The sequence below is a fragment of the Saccopteryx leptura genome, chromosome 3 (genome assembly GCF_036850995.1).
Source record: "Saccopteryx leptura isolate mSacLep1 chromosome 3, mSacLep1_pri_phased_curated, whole genome shotgun sequence".
NCBI lineage: Eukaryota > Metazoa > Chordata > Mammalia > Chiroptera > Emballonuridae > Saccopteryx > Saccopteryx leptura.
Window position 1 is genome coordinate 72058511 of NC_089505.1, and position 23320 is coordinate 72081830.

The 23320-nt window shown below is 41.7% G+C and overlaps 2 long non-coding RNA genes and 1 pseudogene across 3 annotated transcripts in view; 2 read left to right on the forward strand and 1 right to left on the reverse strand.

Moving 5' to 3' along the window:
- LOC136399307 (uncharacterized) overlaps positions 1 to 23320 on the forward strand; it is a 597663-nt gene that overhangs the window by 161291 nt on the left and 413052 nt on the right. The window lies entirely within an intron of this gene.
- Positions 5671 to 6536, forward strand: LOC136397121 (zinc finger protein 432-like; annotated as a pseudogene).
- On the reverse strand, positions 8141 to 23212 carry LOC136399302 (uncharacterized). 2 transcript variants are annotated; one of them, XR_010750129.1, is made up of 5 exons: positions 23105 to 23212; positions 22446 to 22759; positions 14651 to 14869; positions 10780 to 11318; positions 8141 to 8373 (listed from the first exon to the last, which is right to left on the reverse strand). It is a non-coding gene; the product is annotated as an uncharacterized lncRNA (long non-coding RNA). The 2 variants fall into 2 exon arrangements; XR_010750130.1 differs by lacking the exon at positions 22446 to 22759.

Genomic DNA, 23320 nt, shown 5'->3' on the forward strand with positions numbered 1-23320 from the left:
TATCCTTAGTATCTTTCCTACTTTGTAGTTTACACTTTTTCTTATCTCACGCATTGGCTTCTTCTCCAGTACAAAATAAAAAGCTGGGATTTTAGTGGACATCTGTATCCCTCGTGTAGCCTTGTCAATTATTCACCTGCCACAGTGTCTGCAGGTGACAGTTTCTATGAGGGTAAAATCATAAAATATGATTCATCTAGGATTATCAATTCAATGTCATAAGAATATTTATTGTATTTTTTATTTTTTAAAGTTTAGAGAGAGAAGAGAAACAGAAACATGGATTCATTTCTTTATGTGCCCCGACCGGGATCAAACTGGCAACCTCTGTGTACCAGAACAATGCTCTACCCAACCAGGCTATCCTGGCCAATTTCATGTGGTTTATATCTGCCATTAATCCTTTTTTTGTGTGTCAAAGTGTGAATAATGTTTTTGTCCCCCTTCCTCTTGCTTTCTTTGTATTTACTGAAATCAATGAATAAGAATTAAAAAAAATTTTATTTGATATTTATTTCTTTAATAGAAATGACCTTAAAATATTTTAAATTTATTGATTGAATTAGAGAAGAAAGGACAGAAGATAAGAAGTGAGAAATGTACATCATTTTGTTGTTCCACTTATTTATGCATTCCTTGTTTGCTTGTACGTGCTCTGACCAGGAATGAAACCCACAACCATGGCTTCTCTGCACGGTGCTCTAACACACTTAGTTAACCGGCTAAGGTTTAAATGAGTTTTTAAAAATTTCTTCTATTGATGTGATAGAGAGAGGAAGAGAACGAGTGAGGAAGAGAGAAAAGCATCTTGTCTTTGTTCCACTTAGTCTTTCTGTGTCAGTTGTGCACTCATTCATTGCTTGTCCTCCCAATATAGCAAGGTTGTGGGTTTGATCCTCGCTCAGGGCACATACTGGAGTCAACTAATGAATGCATAAATGAGTGTGACATCAAATCTATGGTTCTCTCCTCCAATCTTTCTTTCTCCTTCACCAATGAATCAATAAAAAATTCAGCCCTGGCAGCTTAGCTCAATCAGTTAAAAGTTTTTCTTCTGAAATGACAAGGTTGCCAATTCAATCCTTGGCTAGGTTACACACAGGAAGCAAACAGTGAATGCATGACTGATTGAAAATATGAATTTTTCCTTCCTCTTTTTTTTCTACTTTTCTCTCTCTGTCTCAAAAAAAAAAAAAAAATGTCCTGGCCAGAGAGCTCGATTTATTGGAGCATCATTTTGGAGCGCAAAGGTTGCCAGCTTGATTTCCCAGTCAGGGCACATCTAGGAGCAGCTCTATGTTCTTGTCTCTCTCCTTTTGGCTCTCTTACAATATAAATAATAAATTAAAAAACAATGCTGGTGATATTCTCAGTGCATTGTTTTCCCCCTGAAATGGGTGCAGTCCCTGGGTGTGCAGAATCCTTTGAGGAGGGATCCGGCACACACGGTTTAAGGAAAACAGTGCCCCGATCCCCCTCCTTCCATGTGGTCAGCTTTGTATGAGTGATTTTCCTGAGACTCCCCGGCCCCTGAGGATGGTGCAGGGCTGGCTGTCATAGCCCGGGGCTCCGTTGACAGTCACCCCACTTAAACTCCACAGGATAAGGGGGTCCTCTACCACAGTTGGAAGCTGAGGCTTTATTGGCCAGAAGGATAAACTTTGGGGACACGATGGAAAGGGACACTAGTGATACTGTGGTCACTGTGTGAGGGTGAGTGCATCTGGGCCCAGAGGAAATGTACCAGTCACTGAATTTTCTCCTCAATCCACAGGTCCTTACTCCTCGGAGCAAAAGAATCACGAGAAGCAGGAAGACGTTGTAGAATTGGGTGTCAGCAATTCTAGCAACAAATCCACCTGAAGACAAGTTTCTGAGCTGAAATTGAGAGCGAAACTACAACACGTCAACTCACCAAGACACAACTTCTCTATTTCCATCTTTTTAACAACAATAGAAGAAAATGATCCTTGCTCAGGTTACTGCACTTTGTTTTTCTTTTGAGAGAGAGAAAGAGGGAGGGAGCAAGTCAGACAGGAAGGGAGACAATTGAGAAGCATTCACTTGTAGTGGAGACACTTATAGTTATTTATTCATTGCTTCTGTTACTTATTTTGACCATGAGATGGGGCTTAAGCTGAGACAATTATTTCCTGCTCAATTCAGCGATCTTGGTCTAAAGTCAGGGACCTTGGGCTTTAGGACAGCAACCTTTACACTCAAGCCAGCAATCCTCAGTTTATTTCAATGATCTTAATCATAGGCCGGAAACTTCACACCAAAGCTGGTGAGCAAGGGTTCTCAAACTAAAGTCCTGAGTTTTTAACCTTGGTTCTCAGATCCCTAGTTGATATATTCTCCCCTCCACCACTACCTGGGTAGGCATTTGAGTTTGCTTAATCTTTCATTTTCTTCATCATGGATTTGTAGAGGAGTATAAAACACTACCTCAGCCTAATGAGACGGTGGCACAGTGGATAGAGTGTCGGACTGGGATGTGGAAAGATCCAGGTTTGAGACCCTGAGGTCTCTTGTTTGAGCGTGGGCTCATCTGGTTTGAGCAAAAGCTCACCAGCATGAACTCAAGGTCGCTGGCTTAAACAAGGGGTTACTCAGTCTGCTGAAGGCCCGCAGTCAAGGCACTCATGAGAAAGCAATCAATGAACAACTAAGGTGTTGCAACAAAAAACTGATGTTTGATGCTTCTCATCTCTCTCCGTTCCTGTCTGTCCCTATCTATCCCTCTCTCTGTCTCTGTAAAAAAAAAAACCCCACAAAAAAACACTACCTCAGTTAATCTGAGAAGTATTGAAATATAATAGTAGAATTTCTCCTTCACATCACAAAGTTTTGTAATCAGATAAATGCATAGATTATTGAATGCAGAATTGTATTTCTTTTCCGTCATAAAAAACACATCACACCATTAAACATAATGGTGTTGTTACAGGAATGCCTGACATTTCAGGATGTGGCTGTGAACTTCACCCAGGAGGAGTGGCAGCTCCTGGACCCTGATCTGAAGGACCGGTTCTGGGACGTGATGTTGGAGAACTACAGCCACCTGGTGTCAGTGGGTGAGGACAGTTCTCGTATGTCACTTAGAAGGTGTTCTGCCAGTGGCTTATTTTCTTCAGATGCTTAACTCCCCTGAATAAGTACAGTTGTCTGAAAGGTAGAACCTCAGATCATTCTATTACCTTAGACAAGAAAGTATAATACGTTGCATCCTGAGACAAAAGTCTTGGTATTACAGATGTGAAGCATGTTTATTTTTAAATGTAGTATTCTTCCTCTTGACCAATAGCAGCCCATTTCAGTAAGTTTAAGCCTTGTGTCATTTTCCCCTCTGAGCAGGGCATCAATTCTGCAAACCAGATGCGCTTTCCAAGTCAGAGCGAGGGAACAACCATGGACAGTAGGAGATGGACCCCAGCATCTAGTCTGTACAGGTGAGTGAGTGAGAACCAGAAAGGTGGGGGGACAGGGAGTCAGAGAAGGTGTCAGAGCTATTGCATTGAATGAGGAAGCCAAACCACCGCTATATATATGAGAGCCTTTTTATTTGTAGAAATTCAGAGGAAAAGCCTGACCAGGTAGTGGCACAGTGGACAGAGCATCGGACTGGGATGCAGAGACTCAGGTTCGAGACTGCGAAGTCGCCAGCTTGAGCGCGGGTTCATCTGGTTTGAGCAAGGCTTACCAGCTTGGACCCAAGGTCACGGGCTCGAGCAAGGGGTTACTCAGTCTGCTGAAGGCCCACGGTCAAGGCACATATGAGAAAGCAATCAATAACAACTAAGGTGTCACAACGAAAAACTGATGATTGATGTTTCTCATCTTTCTCCATTCCTGTCTGTCTGTCCCTATCTATTCCTCTCTCTGACTTTCTCTGTCTCTGTAAAAAAAAAAAAAAAAAAAAATTCAGAGGTAAAGATGCTTTTTTTCTTGTCCGAGCAATGATCCCTGTTCACTTTATCTACATATTGGTGTGTTTGTGTAGTTTTCCTCGTCCTGGTATTCTGTCATTCTGTCCTTTGTCCACGGCCACAGTGTCTCTTCCTGTGTTAGCCCTTTATTATGAAATTCCATTTCTGTTGCTTCTCTGGAAAGACCATCCTTTGAATTCATCACAGTTTTCTAACTACTGGGCCCTCCTGCCCTGTCTGTAAACAGCAATTTCTTTTCATAACTTTCAGCCCCACCTTGGATGCTGTGTCCCCGTGACAGCCTGCTTTCCTTGCTGCATTTATGTTGTTCTTTGTCCACATCCTTCAAAAAAGTTTTATACTTAGTTTTCATTAGTCTTAAATATTTACTCAATTCTTATGAGTGAACTATTTTATTTTCTGTGAGATCAGTCTCAAATTAACATTTTCTTCATACTTTCTAATATTTATTTTCTTCCTGTGCAGTGTACTCATTGTCATGGTCTCTGGCCTCTGACTTCTCATTTTCTGTGTGAGAGTGAGAATCACCTTAGCTTCATTCTTTTTTTATATTGAGTTTCTTTTTCTACACTAGACGTTTTAAATTCTATCCATCAAGCATCACTTTGGACATTACCTCTATGCTGAGCTCTCCTGTTTCTTTATTTTTTTAATTACTCTTTTTTCCTCTCTCCTGAAGGTCTATGCTGTTTCATTTAATTAAGAAGGAAAGTTCCTGTTAACATGTTACATTTGTTCAAGGCCCACTAAGTCCTAACATATGCAAGCTTCAAGCAACATTTTTCAGAATTTTCGTAAATCAGATTTTCATTGTTAGATTTTATTGCTGCATTCATTTTCCTAAATGATTCAGGTTCTCTTTTTCCTAGGACTCTGGAGAGTTAATGAGCCTCTACAGAGTCACCTCAGAGCCCAAGCATTGTGAAGAGTGGGGAGGAGTGCTGTGAACCTGATATGTTCGCAAATACGGTTAATCCTATTGAAAGCCTTTTCCTATTGAAGCAACATTGAGATATTTTGGAGATATGTGGAAAACCTTTAAAGTCAAAAGTAAGTTTTGAAAACATAACCGATTTTAAATTAAAGAACTCTGTTCACTTGAATGGAGGTAGTACATCCATTCTGCATGTTAACCATGAACAATTTTACACTGAAGTTAGGTTGCATCCCAGTACAAAATCCATTGAAAATAAGTCCCTGGTCATTCAGCAACAGAGAACTGACAGTGTTGAGAAAGCCCACATATGCACTGAATACGGGAAAGCCTTTGTCAAGATGGCTCAGCTCACTGATCATCAGAGATATCATACTGGAGAGAAACCTTATGGATGCAGTCTGTGTGGGAAAGCCTTCTCCAGAAAATCTAGGCTCACTGAACATTGAAGAATTCATATAGGATTGAATCAGTATGAATGCAGTAAATGTGATAAAACCTTCAATACACCACAGTTGAATATACAACAGAAAGTTCACGTGGCAAAGAAACCTTGCACATGTAGTTAGTGTGGGACAGCTTTCAGTTACAGGAATCAGCTCATTGATCATCAGCATCCTCATACAGCAGAGAAACCCCATGGATGCATTCTATGTGGGAAGAACTTTTTTTCAAATTCTTATCTCCATAAACATTGGACAAGTCATGCAGGAGAGAGAACTTATAAATGCAGTGAATGTGGAAAGCTTTCTCAGGAAACCTCATGATGTTATTACTCATCATTGAATGCATACAGGAGAGAAACCGTATGGATGTAGTCTATGTGAGAAGACCTTCTCTGGAAAATCTCATTTACATCAACATCAGCAAACTCATAGAAGAGATACATTTTACACATGCAGTGAATGTGAAAAAGTCTTCTCACTTAAGCACAATCTCATCATCCATCAGCGAATTCATTCAGGAGAGAAATCATATGTATGCAGTGAGTGTGGAAAAGGCTTCCCAGAGAAGTCCAAACTGAGTGTACATAAACAAACTCATACACAAGACAAGAACTATGTGTGTAGTGTATGTGGAAAAGGCTTCCGATGGAAGAGCAGGCTGCTTGTGCGTCAACGGACTCATACAGAGAGAAGCCCTACGTGTGCAGTAGATGTGGAAAAGGCTTCTCATTGAAGAACACACTGATTGTACATAAAGGACTCATGTAGGAGAGAAGCCATATGTATGCAGTTAATTTGGAAAAGGCTTTTCACTGAAGGGAAATCTGACTGTACCTTATGATTCATACAGGAGAGAAGCCCTATGTGTGCAGTGAGTGTGGAAAAGACTTCCGAGTGAAGAGCAAACTGATTGTACATCAAAGGACTCATACGGGATAGAATTTCTATGTATGCAGTGTATGTGGGGAAGGTTTTCCTAAGAAGAGTGCTCTCACTGTATATCAGCAAGTTCATTCCTTAGTAAAATTGTTACTATGTAGTGAAAGTGGGAAAGGCTTCCCTATGAAGAGTATTATATATATCGAAATTCATGCAGAGAAACTATACAAATGTGGTGATTATTGTGTAGCCTTTTTTTTAAAGACTTTTTTAATTGATTTGAATGAGACAGTGAAGAATGGTGCTAGAGAGGAGTCAGAAACATAAACTTCTAGCAGTTCCTTCTCATCTGTGCCAGCATGATGTGTATCGGGGCTTTCAAACCAGCATCCTCATTCTCATCTCTGCTTCCTGAAATTCTCATACTTGTCTCTGCTTCTGTTTTCTGTGTATCCACAAATACCCATGGGTACTGGGGCTTCTCACTGTACATATGAAACCTTTTATGGAATTAGGAGGCAGTGTTCCGTAGGCCGTTGGTGCACTTTATCTGGTCTCAGAGTAGTTCCTGTCTTAGCTCCAGGGTCTTGTAACCATTCCCACAGGAGGAATTTCTAAAGGCTTTTTTCTTTTTTTCATCACCAACTTCCTCAAGCTCTCCATTCATGGTAAGATTCTTTTTTCCAACCCAAACCCTTGGCAGCACAGCTCTATTTTCATCTATAAAGTAATTTATGTACAGTATTAGAAAATGGAGGCCTTTGCAGGTATCCTTTTAAGATTATCAGTGTGACCTAGTGAGATACACTAAATACATTCATAGGGCTCTCTGTCCCCAGTTCCTGGCCCAGAGCTCCTGACACCCTTATCAATGCCTAAGTGACACCAGAACTAAGAGTGTCTTTTGTTATATTGAGGTGACTCTGATTTGAAATTTACACTCCACCACACATATCCAGAGGGTCAGGTGTCTGGAAATAGCATGAATAAATTATGCCCGCTTGAGAAGTCACCAGAAAATAAACTCCCTATAAGAGGGATTTCAGAGAGCTTCTAGGTGGGTGAACACATCCCAGTGCTGGAAGTGTGATGTACCCAAACCACATCGGGACATGAGCTCCTGTGCTTGGGACCTCCCAGACCTTAAGCTGTGTATCACTTCATCTGGCTGTTCACCTATAATTTTTATGATACCCTTTAAGAAAGTGGAAACTTTATTGTCTTTTGTTTTGTTTTGTGATGTGGGCCACTCTGGGAAATCAGTTGAACCAGGGGAGGGGTTGTGGGAACCTCCATTTGAAGCCAGGTCAGAAGGTGTAGGTGACCGGGAGAGCTACTTTATTTGTTTGGCTTCTGAAGTGACCTGGAAGCAGAGTGTGGCCCTGAGCCATTGCCTGTGGGATTTGATACTATTGGGTAACAATTAAGGTAAACTTTATGGCACACAGCTGGTGTGGAAAGTTTTTAATGTTGGGCATCCCCTCGCCCAGTGAACACACATGTTGGGTGACCAGGAGTATTTTGAGTGTGGCAGTAGTGAGAGTAGAGAAACCAAGCAGGAGGACTGCACTGCATGTGTTTTAATAGTGGACCTCAATTCATTTCAGCCAAACATCCAGCCCAAAGGTCTTTGGATTCTTTTGTGACATACACACATCATCACACCTGATGGAAGCTGGATTCACCCTCGCTGCTCCTGTGTAACATCTGTACTGTCAACTTTTTGTTGTGACTAAAGTGATGAACAAGATGCATCCCCTGCCATGTTGCCCTTGAATATATTCCAGCCTGTGATAATTTAAGCAGTTCCTCTGTGCTTGTGAACACTCCTTGGGAAGAAAAGAAGGCATTGGGAGCCTCTAAGACATTTATGTTTTATTTCACCTGACCGTTACAGCAAATGTTAGAATCACACCCATCAGAAACTTTTTAATACATTCTATGACATCGGGGAACTTGTTCAAGGCCAGAACTTGGAATTCCAGAAGAGAGCCTGAGATGTGGCTACACAGTTCCTCTAACAACAGGCTAGGAGGGACTTGGGGACAGAGCACCACATTGGAAGCGGTTATTACTAGTGTTCAGCCTCTGGGTGCTGCCATTGGAGGCTTCAGAGGCCCGAGGTCTTCTAAGCTGGATTCTCTGTGGATCCTGAATGAAGGGCCTGTGAGTTTGGTGAAGCAGGAATATATACAAATTATCATTTGGGGATTTATGTGGATTCAGTCTCTGAAGATTTAGGCATTCGTGTGTGTTTTTTGATTAAGCCGTATGCTGCAGTGATTAACAACTGAACATCTGAAGGTCAAGGCTTAATGTCTCCATGTCAATTATGTTTAGGCTTGTTGATGGGAAACTGCCATATGTGTAGCATGAACCCTGTTTGTCTAAGTTAGCAATGAATCTAAATCTAATTTCATTTCATGTCTAAGAAGTATTAATGTACAAGAGTTTCTGTGGTAAACTTCAGATTCAATTTGAAGACACTGGGGAGTTCAAGGTTTGTTTGTGTTCGAGGGCTTTTCAAATTTTTTATTTATTTTTAGTGAGGAGAGAGAGAGAGAGAAAGAGATACAAAGAAGGGCAGGAGAAGCAGGAAGCGTCAACTCCTGTATGTGTCTTGACTGGGCAAGCCCAGGGTTTGCAACATGTAAGCTCAAATTTTCTGGTTGACGCTTTATCCACTGAGACACCATAGGTCAGGCCTTCAGATCTTAGGAGTCTGAAAGTTTTAGAATCCATAGCCCCAGAATAGTGGGAGTTTTGAACCTCAGGTTTTAGATATTGGAAACATATTAATTTTTCAAATTCATGTTACCTACTAAAATTTTGACTCCTAGGGCTTTTGAGGTCTTGCTCCTTGTCATATGGTCTCACTTTGATTCAATTCAACTCTTCTAAAAAGTTGAGTCTTCTACCTCCAAGTGACTCGATGTCATTGTTATGGAGCCCAAATTGATTATAAATTTAAAGAACCTTTAACAGCCGGCCGGCAACTGCTAGCTGAAAAACAGCTAATAGCCCCAAGCCTAGGGAGAGAGCAGTATTTAAGGGGATAAACCACAAAGTCATAGCTATTACAACAGGTATGTACAACACTCTTGACATTTCGGTAGAAAGCATTCTTGTTCTAAAGCTGATTACAGTTCTTCCTGTAATTGCTGCAAGGCTAAAGCATAAAACTATATTCTGCTTCTGTAGGCAAGATTTAAGTCAAGCTATCTAACTAGTTGGGCTTGTAAAAATTTTTCGCTCTAAGCTACTGCCACAGGCAAGCTCCGTTTAATGCTTAACCTCCTTTTATAGACTATTGGGGACTTTCTACTCTAAGCAGCTACCAAAAGCAAGTTTAAAGTTACTCTTTATGTCCAACTCTCTATATACAATACTGAGGTCCCATTCACAACACTAGGCCCCTATCACATTCCCCACTGGTATTACTTAATTTTTAATCAAATCCTTGATTCAGTTTCATCACTATTGTCTTTGATAATTGTATATTGCCTTATGATTGTTATTAATTTAATAAAATTTACCTTTTCTTGGACAAACCTTGCCATAAAATTGATCAAACATGGTACAAGACAATACTAAAGTAAGAGGACTAATCGCCACAGACAATAGGATTGTTAGCTAGGGTGACTAATTAAACATTCTTTGAAACCAGTGTTTTGACTGTTCAAATTCTTTTTTCCCTTTTCTGTATTTTTCCTGACTAAAGATAAATTTTCCTTAGTAATTCTAGAGTTATTAGCATAAAAGCAACAAGTCTCTCCTAGGGCTGTACATAGACCATCCTGTTGGAAGAAAAGTAGATCTAAAACTTTTCTATTTTGTAAAACTATTTCCTCTATACAAATAAACTTGAGGCCTGACCTGTGGTGGCGCAGAGGATAAAGCGTTGACCTGGAAATGCTGAGGTTGCCGGTTTGAAACCCTGGGCTTGCCTGGTCAAGGCACATATGGGAGTTGATGCTTCCAGCTCCTCCCCCCTTCTCTCTCTCTCTCTCTCCTTGCTCTCTCTCTCTGTCTCTCTCTCTCCTCTCTAAAAAAAAAACCAAAGAATAAATAAAAAAAAGACTGAAAATGTTAAAAATATATATTAAAATAAACATGAGGCATAACATATATAATACTAGAATATACAATAGCAGTTTATTCTGTTCTCTAAACCTGGTTTTTGTGTGTGTGTGTGTTTTCTTCTCTATACAAACCTCCTACAACCTGCATAAACCTTCTGCAACTTATATAACCCTCAACTTTCATGAACTTTCTTATCTATTCAGAAAGAACTGGCTTTCATAACAACTTACTTTCTTCCTTTTTCTTTCAAAAGTATTTCTATACCTTATACCTTTTATTATCAAAACCATACAAGTCCTTTCTAGTCAGAACTCTTAATTTTTAAAAAAATCTTAAGCTTTAGTGACAACCAAGCTGGCAATAGGTAATTTTCCTTTAAAGTATACTTCCAAAAAAAAAAAAAGTTTACTTCCTTTTGGAAGTGCCCTCCCTCTAAGTAGCTAGTATTTATAGGTTAAGTATAAGCACATATATATTGTTCACTTACCTTGTAGCTTTCCTTCTATAAACGGGACATATCTCCCTTCTGTATGACTCATAGCAGTACATGCATCAACCCTTATGACAACTTGTTCTGGCTTTCCTTTGACCTCAGTTTCCCTCCCTCCCCAAAGTCTAATTAAAAGGAGGTCCTCAGTGAGTTTCTTCAGGCATTAGCCATACGTAGACCAGCCAGCTTCCGCTTTGTGGCTGGAGTAGGGCATGCTTTCCTTCTCAGGGTCAACGTATAAGGGTTGGTGGGGTCAGTCTCCACTGTCCACAGGGTGTCTCTGATGGGACTGCAGGCTTCAACTGGCTGTGGTGGACCCAGGCGGGTATGCCTTCTACCTTAGCAGCGATGGGAGTGGTCAGGATCATGGTGTGTGGACCCATCCATGTGGGAGTCAGTCCTTGGGTGGTGTAGTTCTTTACTCAGACTGAATCCCCAGGCTGAAAGGGATGTACCAGATCTCCTGGCAGTGCTGGAAGTGCCTCTCAGAGAGTCTTGTAGACAGCCTGCTGAGTAATCTGCAGACCCTGTAAGTACTTAAGAAAGGAGTGGTTACTTAATTCAGCTTTTTTTTTTTTTTTTACAGAGACAGAGAGAGAGTCAGAGTGGGGAATAGACAGGGACAGACAGACAGGAACGGAGAGATGAGAAGCATCAATCATTAGTTTTTCGTTGCGCATTGCGACACCTTAGTTGTTCATTGATTGCTTTCTCATATGTGCCTTGACCGTGGGCCTTCAGCAGACCAAGTAACCCCTTGCTCGAGCCAGTGACCTTGGGTCCAAGCTGGTGAGCTTTTTGCTCAAACCTGATGAGCCTGCGCTCAAACTGGCAACCTCGGGGTCTCGAACCTGGGTCTTCCGCATCCCAGTCTGACGCTCTATCCACTGCGCCACCGCCTGGTCAAGCTTAATTCAGCTTTTATTTCTTCTCTGAGTTTTGCTAATAAGGGAGGGGGTCTCCCAAACATTATTTCAAAAGGAGTTAATCCTTCCCTGTAGGGGGTGCACCTCGCCCTAAGGAGGGCTAAGGGGAGTAAGATGGGCCACTTTTCACTGGTTTCAAAAACAAATTTGGTTAAAGTTTCCTTTAAGATGTGTTCTACCAGCCCTGAACTTTGGGGCCTGTAGGCACAATGTAATTTCCAATTAATATTGAGTGCCTTTCCTACTAGCTGTGAGATCCTGGATATAAATGCAGGCACATCATTAGAATGGGCAAGCTAAATCTGAGAATAATTTCATATAGCAATTTCTTAACAACTGTTACTGCGGTCTAATTTTAGTAGGAAAAGCTTCTATATAGCCTAGAAAGGTGTCAATTTCTTTAGTAAAAACTATTTCTAAATGTTCACCTGGAAAAGTTCCTCCCTCTCTGTTTCTCTTTATAATTTCTTTACTTTGCTTAGTATTTGGGCACAGACTAAACACTCGGACATTATGCCTTCTGCAATAGATTCTAAGCCTGGCTTTTCTAATTATCTCTTTTTATTCTTAATTGTCCCTTTCCTGCTGGCAAAATTTTTTCTAATGGTTGCAAAAACCTTTGGCAACAAGGGTTCTAGTAAAGTTACTTAAATTTCCTAAAAATACCACTGGTTTTAGGGCTACCTTATTGGTAGCATCATCAGCTGCTTGGTTTTTCTTGAGTTACTAGGGAGTCCCCCTGTATTTGTGCTCTGAACACTGGGCACAGGCCACTATTTCCAGGGAGCAGGCTTCTGCATTGTTGGGGTGAGGGTTTGATCCTCACCTTTGTTAGTTCTTAAGCCTTCTCCTGATGGCCCTTTTTCAACTGTGCTGGTCTTAGTTTGTTCCTGCCATCAGGAATCTTACCTGTCTTTGTCTAACCAGCCATCTTAGGGGCCAAACAGTTATGTGATTGAGGGAGGAGCAATGTCCCTTCCAAAATGCTTAGTTTTTTTTAGCAGCTGATGTTTCTACCTTTTTTAAAACTTATAATACATTTTATTTCTAATTTCTAGAGCTGAATGCTATGTAAAGGCTAAGTTGACTGCCTTAGTATCTTCTGGTGCCTCTAGGTCTAGAGGTGCATAGACTCTGTAAGCTTTCCATAGTCTAAGAAAGCTGTGGGGTCTTCTGAGGATCCTGAATAACTTCTGACACCTTACACAACTTTATAGTTCTTTTTCCTAGTATCCTCCCCGATCCTGGCTAACAGAAACTGGTGGAAAGTGTCCAAAATTTCCTCACTTGCTTGGGTGCTAGGGTGCCCCTTAGGCCAGGCAACCAGAAACATTTTCTTGATGTGGTCTTGGTTGTCCTAAGTGGGTCAGCATATGTACAGTACAGATTCTAACAGTCCTGTCAGGGCTTGAGGCTTCCCCAAGAAAGGGGATTCTGAGCTTTCTAATGTTAGAGGTCACTTGGGAAGAAAGGATTGAAACTATTTCCTATTACATCTGTGCCTTAATTTCCAAAGACCTAGTTAAAAGCACCAACTAAAATGACCAATATTTCATAAAATAAATCGTATACTCTACTTAATTAAAAATCTATTTTACATTCTAAGAAAACATATCTTATTTATGATGTAACTTTATACGCCCTAACAGATCATGTCTAAAAAGCTCAAGAGAAACAGATTTCTATTCACATCCATTAGCCCTTTTAGTCTGGGCTCAAAACTTAAATGTTTCCTACTATCACAATTAGTCATCTATTTTCTATTTTCTCCTTTCCACCTATTATGTTGAGAATTCTACTGTTAAGTCAATCAATAGTAATATTTCTCACTCTGGGTTTGGTGACTAACATGGAACAATACTGAATTAATACATTAATAATCATTACATATCCCCTAATATTTAAACCACGACTTCAACATTACAGGGCTATGAAATAGCAAACAAAAAGAATTAACAAAAGACTCTTGAAATAACATATCTATTTCTAACATAGAAGCTATTTTTTCCACAATAGCAGACCCTTGGTACAAAAAAGGAAGTCTTTGTATTTGGCAGACTGTACAATTTTATATGCCTCATCATTAGTAGAAATTTAGTGCAATTTACAATAAGAGGGTTGTAAACTACTACCCCCAATGAACTATTGATTTACTGAGGAAAATAAAAAATGGTCAAAACGCACTCACTATTCTGTATGTATCTAGCTGGCAAAGAGATGTTAACCCTCTCTTTGACCCACAGTGCTTTACACTATTAAGTCAATATAAGGGAATTGGTCAGGGTGCCTGGAATTCCTGTTGTCTAAGGGGAAGCAGGCACCGGGAGCTGCGTGAGGAGTCACCACCTGGCACTGCTCTTGGAGCATAAGTGAGCGCAGCGGGGCCCCTGGACACTATGGAGGCAGCACTATCCCTGCTGCTGCTTTTTTCCTTTTCTTTCTCTAAGATTCTTCTAAAGAAAAGTTCTAATATTTTCTATTTTTCCTTCTTAATATATACTATTCCTACTCATATCTTCCAAATGGGTAGAACATCTTTGGGGCAATAGGTGGATATCTGAAACTAGTTTCTACTCAATACTTCCTCCAGAACTCTCTTAGGTCTTTAGTTAGTTTTTATCATTTCTGAGCTTGTTTACAAATTTCCCTTCATTTTTGCCCTCTAGTTTTAAGCCATAGATTTCCAATTGAAATCGCCTCTTTAAGGCTAAGTCCTCACACAAGAGGAGAGATAGGAGCTAACAGAAAAAGCTATTTCCTCTGGGGAAAAGTCGGAGAGAAAGCCCTGAGAGTTCCTAGATCCAAGAAAAGAGACCTAGGAAGTCCGAGAAAGGTGGCTCAAACTAGAAAATGTCACAAGAGATTACTCTGATGAACAGAGAAAAACTTCAGAACAGACAGAGAGCTAGAATTCAGCAAAACAAAAGATTGGCCTGACTTACCTCTGGAGGTCAGAATTTGAATTCCTTAATTTCTCTGCCAAATCATTGCAGTTAGGGACCAGGGGTGTCTGCCGAGAAGTTGTCTGAAACCCACAGGAAAACTGGAGCCCTGGAAAAATCTCAGGGGCGCCTCTCCTAGAGATCCAATGGTGTCAGTCATCTCTCCGAAGAGGGCACCAGTCTGGGTGTTTCAACCCAGTTTCTAAACCTTAAAATTCTCTAACGGGGCAGAAGAGAAACACGATGATGACTGACCCATTACTGGATTATCAGACACAAACGAAACTACAAGCAGACAAAAGACAACACTGGAACACAAAACAAGTGAAACCAAACCAAAGATCACTGGCCACCATCGTGGTCTGGGATCGAGTCTCAAGAGTAATGCTGCGTCAGCCTTCCAATGATTCACAATGGGGCACCCCAGAAGCCGATACAAATCTTACCGGTAAGTACAGATTTAAATGGCTCCCAAGAGTCGAATGGCAGAACTTTGAGATGGGAACCTTCCGCTTTGTCTTCTGGGGCTGAGGAATGTCTTCTCAAAGATCTCCCCCTAGCAGTGGGTAGCGAGGGTCCTGCTAGGCTCCAACCCAAATGCCAGGAAGGCCTGGTTTATCTCGCTGGGGCCTCCAAATGTTATGAACCAAACATGAGTAATTATTGATCAGAGCCCAAATTGATTATAAATTTAAGGAGCCTTTAATAGCTGGCTGGCAACTGCTAGCTGAGAAACAGCTAACAGCCCCGAGCCTATGGGGAGACAGTATTTAAGGGGATAAACCACAAAGTCATAGCTATTACAACAGTTATGCACAACATTCTTGACATTTCGGTACGAAGCATTCTTGGTTCTAAAACTGATTACAGGGCCCTGGCCGGTTGGCTCAGTGGTAGAGCGTCGGCCTGGCATGCAGGAGTCCTGTGTTCGATTCCCGGCCAGGGCACACAGGAGAAGCACCCATCTGCTTCTCCACCCCGCCCCCTCTCCTTCCTCTCTGTCTCTCTCTTCCCCTCCTGCAGCCGAGGCTCCACTGGAGCAAAGTTGGCCTGGGCGCTGAGGATGGCTCTGTGGCCTCTGCCTCAGGCACTAGAATGGCTCTGATTGTGGCAGAGCAATGCCCCAAGATGGGCAGACCATCACCCCCTGGTTAGCATGCCAGGTGGATCCCAGTCGGGCGCATGCGGGAGTCTATCTAACTGCCTCCCCGTTTCCAAGTATGGAAAAATACAAAAAATAATAATAATAAATAAAGCTGATTACAGTTCTTCCTGTAATTGCTGCAAGGCTAAAGCATCAAACTATATTCTGCTTCTGTAGGCAAGAGTTAAGTCAAGATATCTAACTAGTTGGGCTTGTAAAAGTTTTTCACTCTAAGCTACTGCCACAGGCAAGCTCCATGTAATGCTTAACTTCCTTTTATAGACTATTGGGGATTTTCTACTCTCAGCAGCTACCAAAAGCAAGATTAAAGTTACTCTTTATGTCCAACTCTCTATATACAATACTGAGGTCCCATACACAACACTAGGCCCCTATCACACAGTCATCACAAATCTGAGTAGTTGACCATGATGAAGTGATGTTTCTAGAAGTGAAAAAATATTTTTTTCTTTATCTTCCAGGAAAGCTTCTTCTTTGACATTTCTTTCTTTCTTTTTTTTTTTTTAAGTGAGAGCAGGGATAATAGGGAGACATACTTCCACATGCACCAAAACCAGGATTCACTGTCATGGACCAAAAAATTAACAGAGTTTTGCAGTTAGATTTTGAGGGAACAGAGGTGCTGGGAACTGGCTTCAGCCCAACCCCCCACCTTGTTTGCAAAAGACTAAGCCCTTCCCCACATCTCCATGTTAGCTGTGATGCTTGTCCTGTCCCCCATATTCTTTGGAAAAGACTGGAAGCAAGTTTCCTCTTTATGTAAAGTTAGGTTGTTAAGTATTGATGGGGCTTTTTTGCACTTGGTGGATTTTTTTGGTTGCCTTGGAAACTGTAATCAGAAAAGGCATTGATTTGCTAATGACCCACTTTGCCCTGTAAATAAAGGAAAATGCGGTTTCTGGGGGCTACCATGTTGTTCTGCTAGGGCGGTGTTTCTGCCAGCAGTGTTTGCCAAGTTCGACCGCACCCATCTTTTAATTCTTCTTTTTTTTTTTTTTTTTTGTATTTTTCTGAAGCTGGAAAGACAGTCAGACAGACTCCCGCATGCGCCCGACCGGGATCTACCTGGCATGCCCACCAGGGGGCGACGCTCTGCCCACCAGGGGGCGATGCTCTGCCCCTCCGGGGCGTAGCTCTGTTGCGACCAGAGCCACTCTAGCACCTGGGGCAGAGGCCAAGGAGCCATCCCCAGCGCCCAGGCCATCTTTTGCTCCAATGGAGCCTCGGCTTCGGGAGGGGAAGAAAGAGACAGAGAGGAAGGAGAAGGGGAGGGGTGGAGAAGCAGATGGGCGCTTCTCCTGTGTGCCCTAGCCGGGAATCGAACCCGGGACTTCTGCACGCCAGGCTGACGCTCTACCACTGAGCCAACCGGCCAAGGCTCATCTGATTATCTTTGAAAGTGTCTGTTGCCTGACCAGGTGGTGGTGCAGTGGGTAGAGCGTCAGACTGAAACATAGAGGACCCAGGCTCGAGACCCTGAGTTTGCCAGCTTGAGCACATGCTCATCGGGTTTGAGCAAGGCTCACCAGCTTGAGACCAAGGTTGCTGGCTCAAGCAAGGGGTCACTCGGTCTGCTGTAGCCCCCGGCAAGGCATATATGAGAAAGCAATCAATGAACAACTAAGGAATCACAATGAAGAATTGATGTTTCTCATCTCTCTCCCTTCCTGTCTGTCCCCCTCTCTGACTCTGTCTCTGCCACAAAATAAATAAATAAATAAATAAAATAAAAAAGGAAGTGTCCAAGATATTTTCATGTTTTTAAAATTGTTGATTTTTTGAAATTCTATTATGTGGATACCAGTCTCCCCCTCCCCCCCTTCCCACGGAGGCGGAGTGTCAGAAGGGACAGAATAAAACAGATAGGAAGAGAGATGAGAAGCATCATCAATTCTTCCTGTGGCATCTTAATTGTTCATTGATTGCTTTCTTATATGTGCCATGACCGGGGGGCTATAGCAGAGCAAGTGACCCCTTGCTCAAGCCTGAGCTAGCTTGGCCTCAAGCCTGCAACCTTCATCTGCAAGCCAGTGCCTTTTGCCTCAAGCCAGTGACCATGGAGTCATGTCTATAATCTTACGCTCAAGCCAGCGACCCTGTGCTCAAGCCTGGAGAGCCCACTTTCAAGCCAGTGACCTTGGGGACTTGAATGTGAGTTCTGTGCATCGCAGTCTAATTCTAGGTCCATTGACCCACCGCCTGGTCACGCTGGATACCAGTCTTTTATCAGCTAAAACTTATGAGGAATGTGTTGAGATTCCTTTTATGTATTAGTATTTACTTATTCATGCATGCCAATGGTTCTCTAAGTGTTCCGACATCATTTGGTGGAAAGCACATGTGTTCACAGTCAAAGCCTTTGTTCCTTTTTCAAACAGTTGAGTGTATTTGATCTGTGCAGGTCTTTTTGTGGGCTCTCTATTCTGTTCCATTTATCTGTATTATGCTTTCACAAATGTTTCCAATACCAATACTACATTTAAGTTTTAAAATCTTTTGATGTGAGCCCTTAGGCTGGTTGTTTTGGGTTAGAATTTGTTCTTCCTATATTAAGTGTAGAAACTCGGCAAATGTTATCCTTACAAGGAGGTCAACGGTAAGACATTTCAATATTTTCTACCCCTAGTTAGTAGTGTGATAAGAGACTTTAATTCTGAGGTGTCTGTTCTAAAATGCATTATTATTTAATGACACAAACTTTGTACAACCCAAAAGATGTATTAAGATACAAAATAACTCATCAGTACTCCTTAAATTAATTCATGACGTAAATGAGAAAAATACGTCAGAGAAATGGTCACAGAACAGAGAAAATCGAGAAAACATGATGTCTTTTTTTTTTTTTTTTTCTTACAGAGGAGAGAGAGAGACAGAGAGAGAGAAGGGGGGAGGAGCTGGAAGCATCAACTCCCATATGTGCCTTGACCAGGCAAGCCCAGGGTTTCGAACAGGCGACCTCAGCATTTCCAGGTCGACGCTTTATCCACTGCGCCACCACAGGTCAGGCCAACATGATGTCTTAATGAAATATTATATTGTGGGATGAGTACTGCAACGTGGAAAAAGGAAAACAGTGGAAAAATTTATGAAATTGGAGATTTCTCAATTTGACAAATGTACCATGGTTACATAAAATGTTCACATGATAGGAACTTGAATAAATTAATATGTGAATTCTTTATACTAGTATTAGTGATTTTCATATAAGTATAAAAATTTACCATAATAAAGTTTATTAAGAATAGGTTTAATATATGAAAATTAAATCTCATTAAATTGTAAAAGAAAAGCCTAGCAGGTCATGGCTCAATAGATTGAGCTGAGGACCCAGGTTGAAATCCCAAGGTCTTTGGCTTGAGAGCGGGCTCCTCTGGCTGTGCGCATGCTCACCAGCTTGAGTGCAGGGTGGCCCACTCAAGCAAGGAATTATAGACATGACCCCATGGTCTAACTTGAGCCCAAGATCGCTGGCATGTGCAAAGTTTCCCTAGCTCCACTGAAGGCTCCCCCATCCGTCAAGGTCCATATAAGAAAGCAATCAATGAACAACCTAAACCACCCAAATCTCTCCCTTCCTCTGTCCTGTCTCTTTTGTCAATTAAAAAAAAACTGGAAAGAAACAATTGTAATCTAATTTTATTTTACCTTCTCATAAACAAATTTCAATATTATAACATTTATGTATATCTACATGTAATTAATAGTAAGTGGGTATACAAAAATTATGGGTGAACTAGTAGGATGATAACTTAAGTTACCAAAAAGCTATGCACTAAAAAATGGTATGGCCATGGTCAGGTGGTTAGAGCATCGTTCTGAATTGCAAATGTTGCCAATTTTGATCCCAGGTCAGGGCATATACAAGAACAAATCGGTGTTCCTGTCACTCTCTCTCCTACCTCTCTTCTCTCTCTAAAATACAGTAATAAAATAAACAGTATAGAAAATAAGTACGCATGTATTAGAGGTACACATGATGGCTCTATCTGTAGCATGCCGGCTTTCTCTACCCCCTTCTTATACCTCTCAAGGTTTATGTCTCTGTCCTAAGCTCCAAGGTCCTGTGTTTTGCCTCTGTAACTTGTTACTGAAGGTAATTTATTCGACAGCTCACTTCTTTGACCTCTATTTTTCCCTAAATAAACGTCTTACAAAGAAAAGTGGGGTATAATTGAAAAGCATATCGATGTTTCTGTTTCTAATATTAAAAAATTTTTTAAACCCCCAAAATTTATTTATGGTTCAGTTTTTATTATAATCCCCTCATTATCCAAATTCTTTATTTCTTTAAAAATTTTGATCACTGATTACAAACAAAAAGTGGGGTTGAGGAGAAATATCAATTCTTGTCTGACTTATTTATGCATTTGCTGGTTGATTTTCCACCAGAAATCAAACTCACAACCTTGATGTATCAGGATGACACTTGAACCATCTGAGCTACCCGGCCCAGGCTCATTATCCAAATTCTTACTTTCTTATTCCATGGTCTGTTGGAACCTTTCTTCCTGGAGGTAAGGGTCTTAACTTATTCTTACAACAACAGAGATACAATTCTGCCGACATCTTTTGTTCAAAAGGTGCTTCAACTCTGAGTTGATGCTTCTCCTCTCTCTCCATTCCTGTCTGTCTGTTCCTATCTATCGCTCTCTCTCTCTCTCTCTGTAAAAAAAAAAAAATTTAGTGTCCCAGATATACTGATTCACTTTTTTTTTTTTTTTGTATCTTTCTGAAGCTGGAAACGGGGAGAGACAGTCAGACAGACTCCCGCATGCGCCCGACCGGGATCCACCCTGCACGCCCACCAGGGGCCACGCTCTGCCCACCAGGGGGCGATGCTCTGCCCCTCCCGGGGATCGCTCTGCCACGACCAGAGCCACTCTAGCGCCTGGGGCAGCGGCCAAGGAGCCATCCCCAGCGCCCGGGCCATCTTTGCTCCAATGGAGCCTTGGCTGTGGAAGGGGAAGAGAGAGACAGAGAGGAAGGAGGCAGGGTGGAGAAGCAAATGGGCGCTTCTCCTGTGTGCCCTGGCCGGGAATCGAACCCGGGTCCCCCGCACGCCAGGCCGACGCTCTACCACTGAGCCAACCAGCCAGGGCCACTGATTCACTTTTAATCCTAGGAAGTTTATAGTTTTACAATGGTATTTTGAGTCATTTAAAAAATTCAACCATATCCTACAAGTTTTTTAAATTATAGTTCATTTTTACAGCTTTACGGCCATAATTTATAGATAACATTTATTATACATAGTAATTCTGCAAGTTACTGACATTTAGTAAGTTTACAGTTGTGACATCATGAAAATCCAGTTCCTAGAAAATTTCATGACATTATACATAAATTAGATGGTTGTATTATTTTTGTTATATTTTATAAATCTTTTCTATAGTTTAAATACGATCCTTTACCAGATACATGCAGAAATATTTTCCCCCAAACTCTGGCTCTAGTCTTCAATTTCGTAAATGTGGTGCTTGAAAGTTCACGTTTTGCCTGACCAGGTTGTGTCTCCGTACACAGAAGTGGGCCTGGGATGCTGAGGCCCCAGGTTTGAGTGCAGGTTCAACAGATTGAGGGCGTCGTCATTGGCTCCAGCATGGGATCACAGATATGATGGCATGAACACTTGTGTGAGCCCAAGCTCTCTGAGAAAAAAAAGGGTCACTGCCTCAGCTATAGTCCCCTGGTCAAGGGACATATTAGAAAACAATCAAGGGCCTGACCAGGCAGCGGTGCAGTGGATAGAGCGTCAGACTGGGATGCGGAAGACCCAGGTTCGAGACCCCGAGGTCGCCAGCTTGAGCAAGGGGTTTCTCGGTCTGCTGAAGGCCCACGGTAAAGGCACATATGAGAAAGCAATCAATGAACAACTAAGGTGTCGCAACGAAAAACTGATGATTGATGCTTCTCATCTCTCTCCGTTCTCCTCTGTCTGTCCTTATCTATCCCTCTCTCTGACTGTGTCTCTGTAAAAAATAATAATAATAAAAAGATAAAAAAGGTAGCAATCAAGGAACTAAGGTGTTGCAACTATGAGTTGATGTTTCTCATCTCTCTCCCTTTCTGTCTGTTTGTCCCTGTCTGTCCCTTTTTATTGCTCACTAAAAAAAAAGTACAAATGTATTAAATTTTAATTGAGTAAAATTTATTATATTTTTTTATAATTCATCCTTTACTGTCTTCCCTCAGAACTCTGGGTAAGTTGGGTTCAAAAATTTTTTCCCATTTACTTTGATAAGTTTTATATTTTCACCTCTTATTCTTAGATCTGTGATCCATTTTGACTTAGTTTTTGTTTAGGGCTGGAGTTAAGGGTCTTAATTTATATTTGTGCCAGTAGAGATACAAATATAACACCATCTTTGGTTGAAAAAAAGTACCACTCTGTTTTATCATGGGACCTTATTCAAAAAGAAATAGACGTAATATTTTTGGATTCTCAATTCTGGTTTTGTCATTCTTATTGATCTTTGACCATTAATGGCCTCACTTTTAGCAGCCTTTCTCAAAGGACCAGATCCAGCGACAACTCCCAGTCCTATGTCTACTCTTTCTCCCCAGTTGGTGATGGCCAGGCTCACACTGTACTCATTTCTCCAAATCTTTTTATGTTCTTAAACCACTTACTGGCTGTGGCCAGTTGGCTCTGAGGTAGAGCGGAGGCCGGCGTGTGGAAATCCCAGGTAAGATTGTTGGCTAGGGCACACAGCAGAAATATCCATCTGCTTCTCCACCATTCGCCCCCTCCTTTCTCTCTGTCTCTCTCTTCCCCTTCCGTAGTCAAGGTTCCATTGAATCATGTGGGCTCAGGCCCTAGAATGGCTCCAGTTGCTATGGGGCAACACCCCAGTTGGGCAGAGCATCGCCCCTGGTGGACTTGCCGGGTGGATCCAGGTCGGTAGCATGAGTAAGTCTGTCTCTCTGCCTCCACGATTCTCTCACTTCAAGGAAAAAAAACAACAAAAAGCCCACTTACTGCATTAATATCTCTCTGCTGGTAATTTCCCGTTGTTCTGCCTTTACAAGATGTATAACTTTCTCTACAATATTTTATTGTGCACTGTTTATATGAACACCTGAGCTCCTGACCATTTCAATTATTTAAGAAAAAATCTTTTACTACCAACTTAAAAGCCTTCTATGGCCATATGGCATTTTTTCCGAGCCCACTCAGTGCTTTCAGCTTCGGAGCTATTTAACCTCTGGAAATTCTAGTCTCTGAAAATACACTGACTTGCTGCAAGAGTCAAATACCAGGAAACGAGATAATCTGAGAATCTCCCTACCTTTCAGCCATCCAAGCTTCAACGTAGCTGCTTTCCCTCTGTGCCGCGTCAACTCGCCCAATCTGGCGGCCCCCGCTGCGGCTCTGCGGAGCGAGTGGGCGGGAACGCTCCGGCTCCCAGCGCAGTGAGAGAATCGCTGGCCTTTCCTCGAACCCTTCAGATCCTCGTCGGCCGCCGTAGGCTGACGAAAAATCTCAGTCACGTTGTCAGAACCCC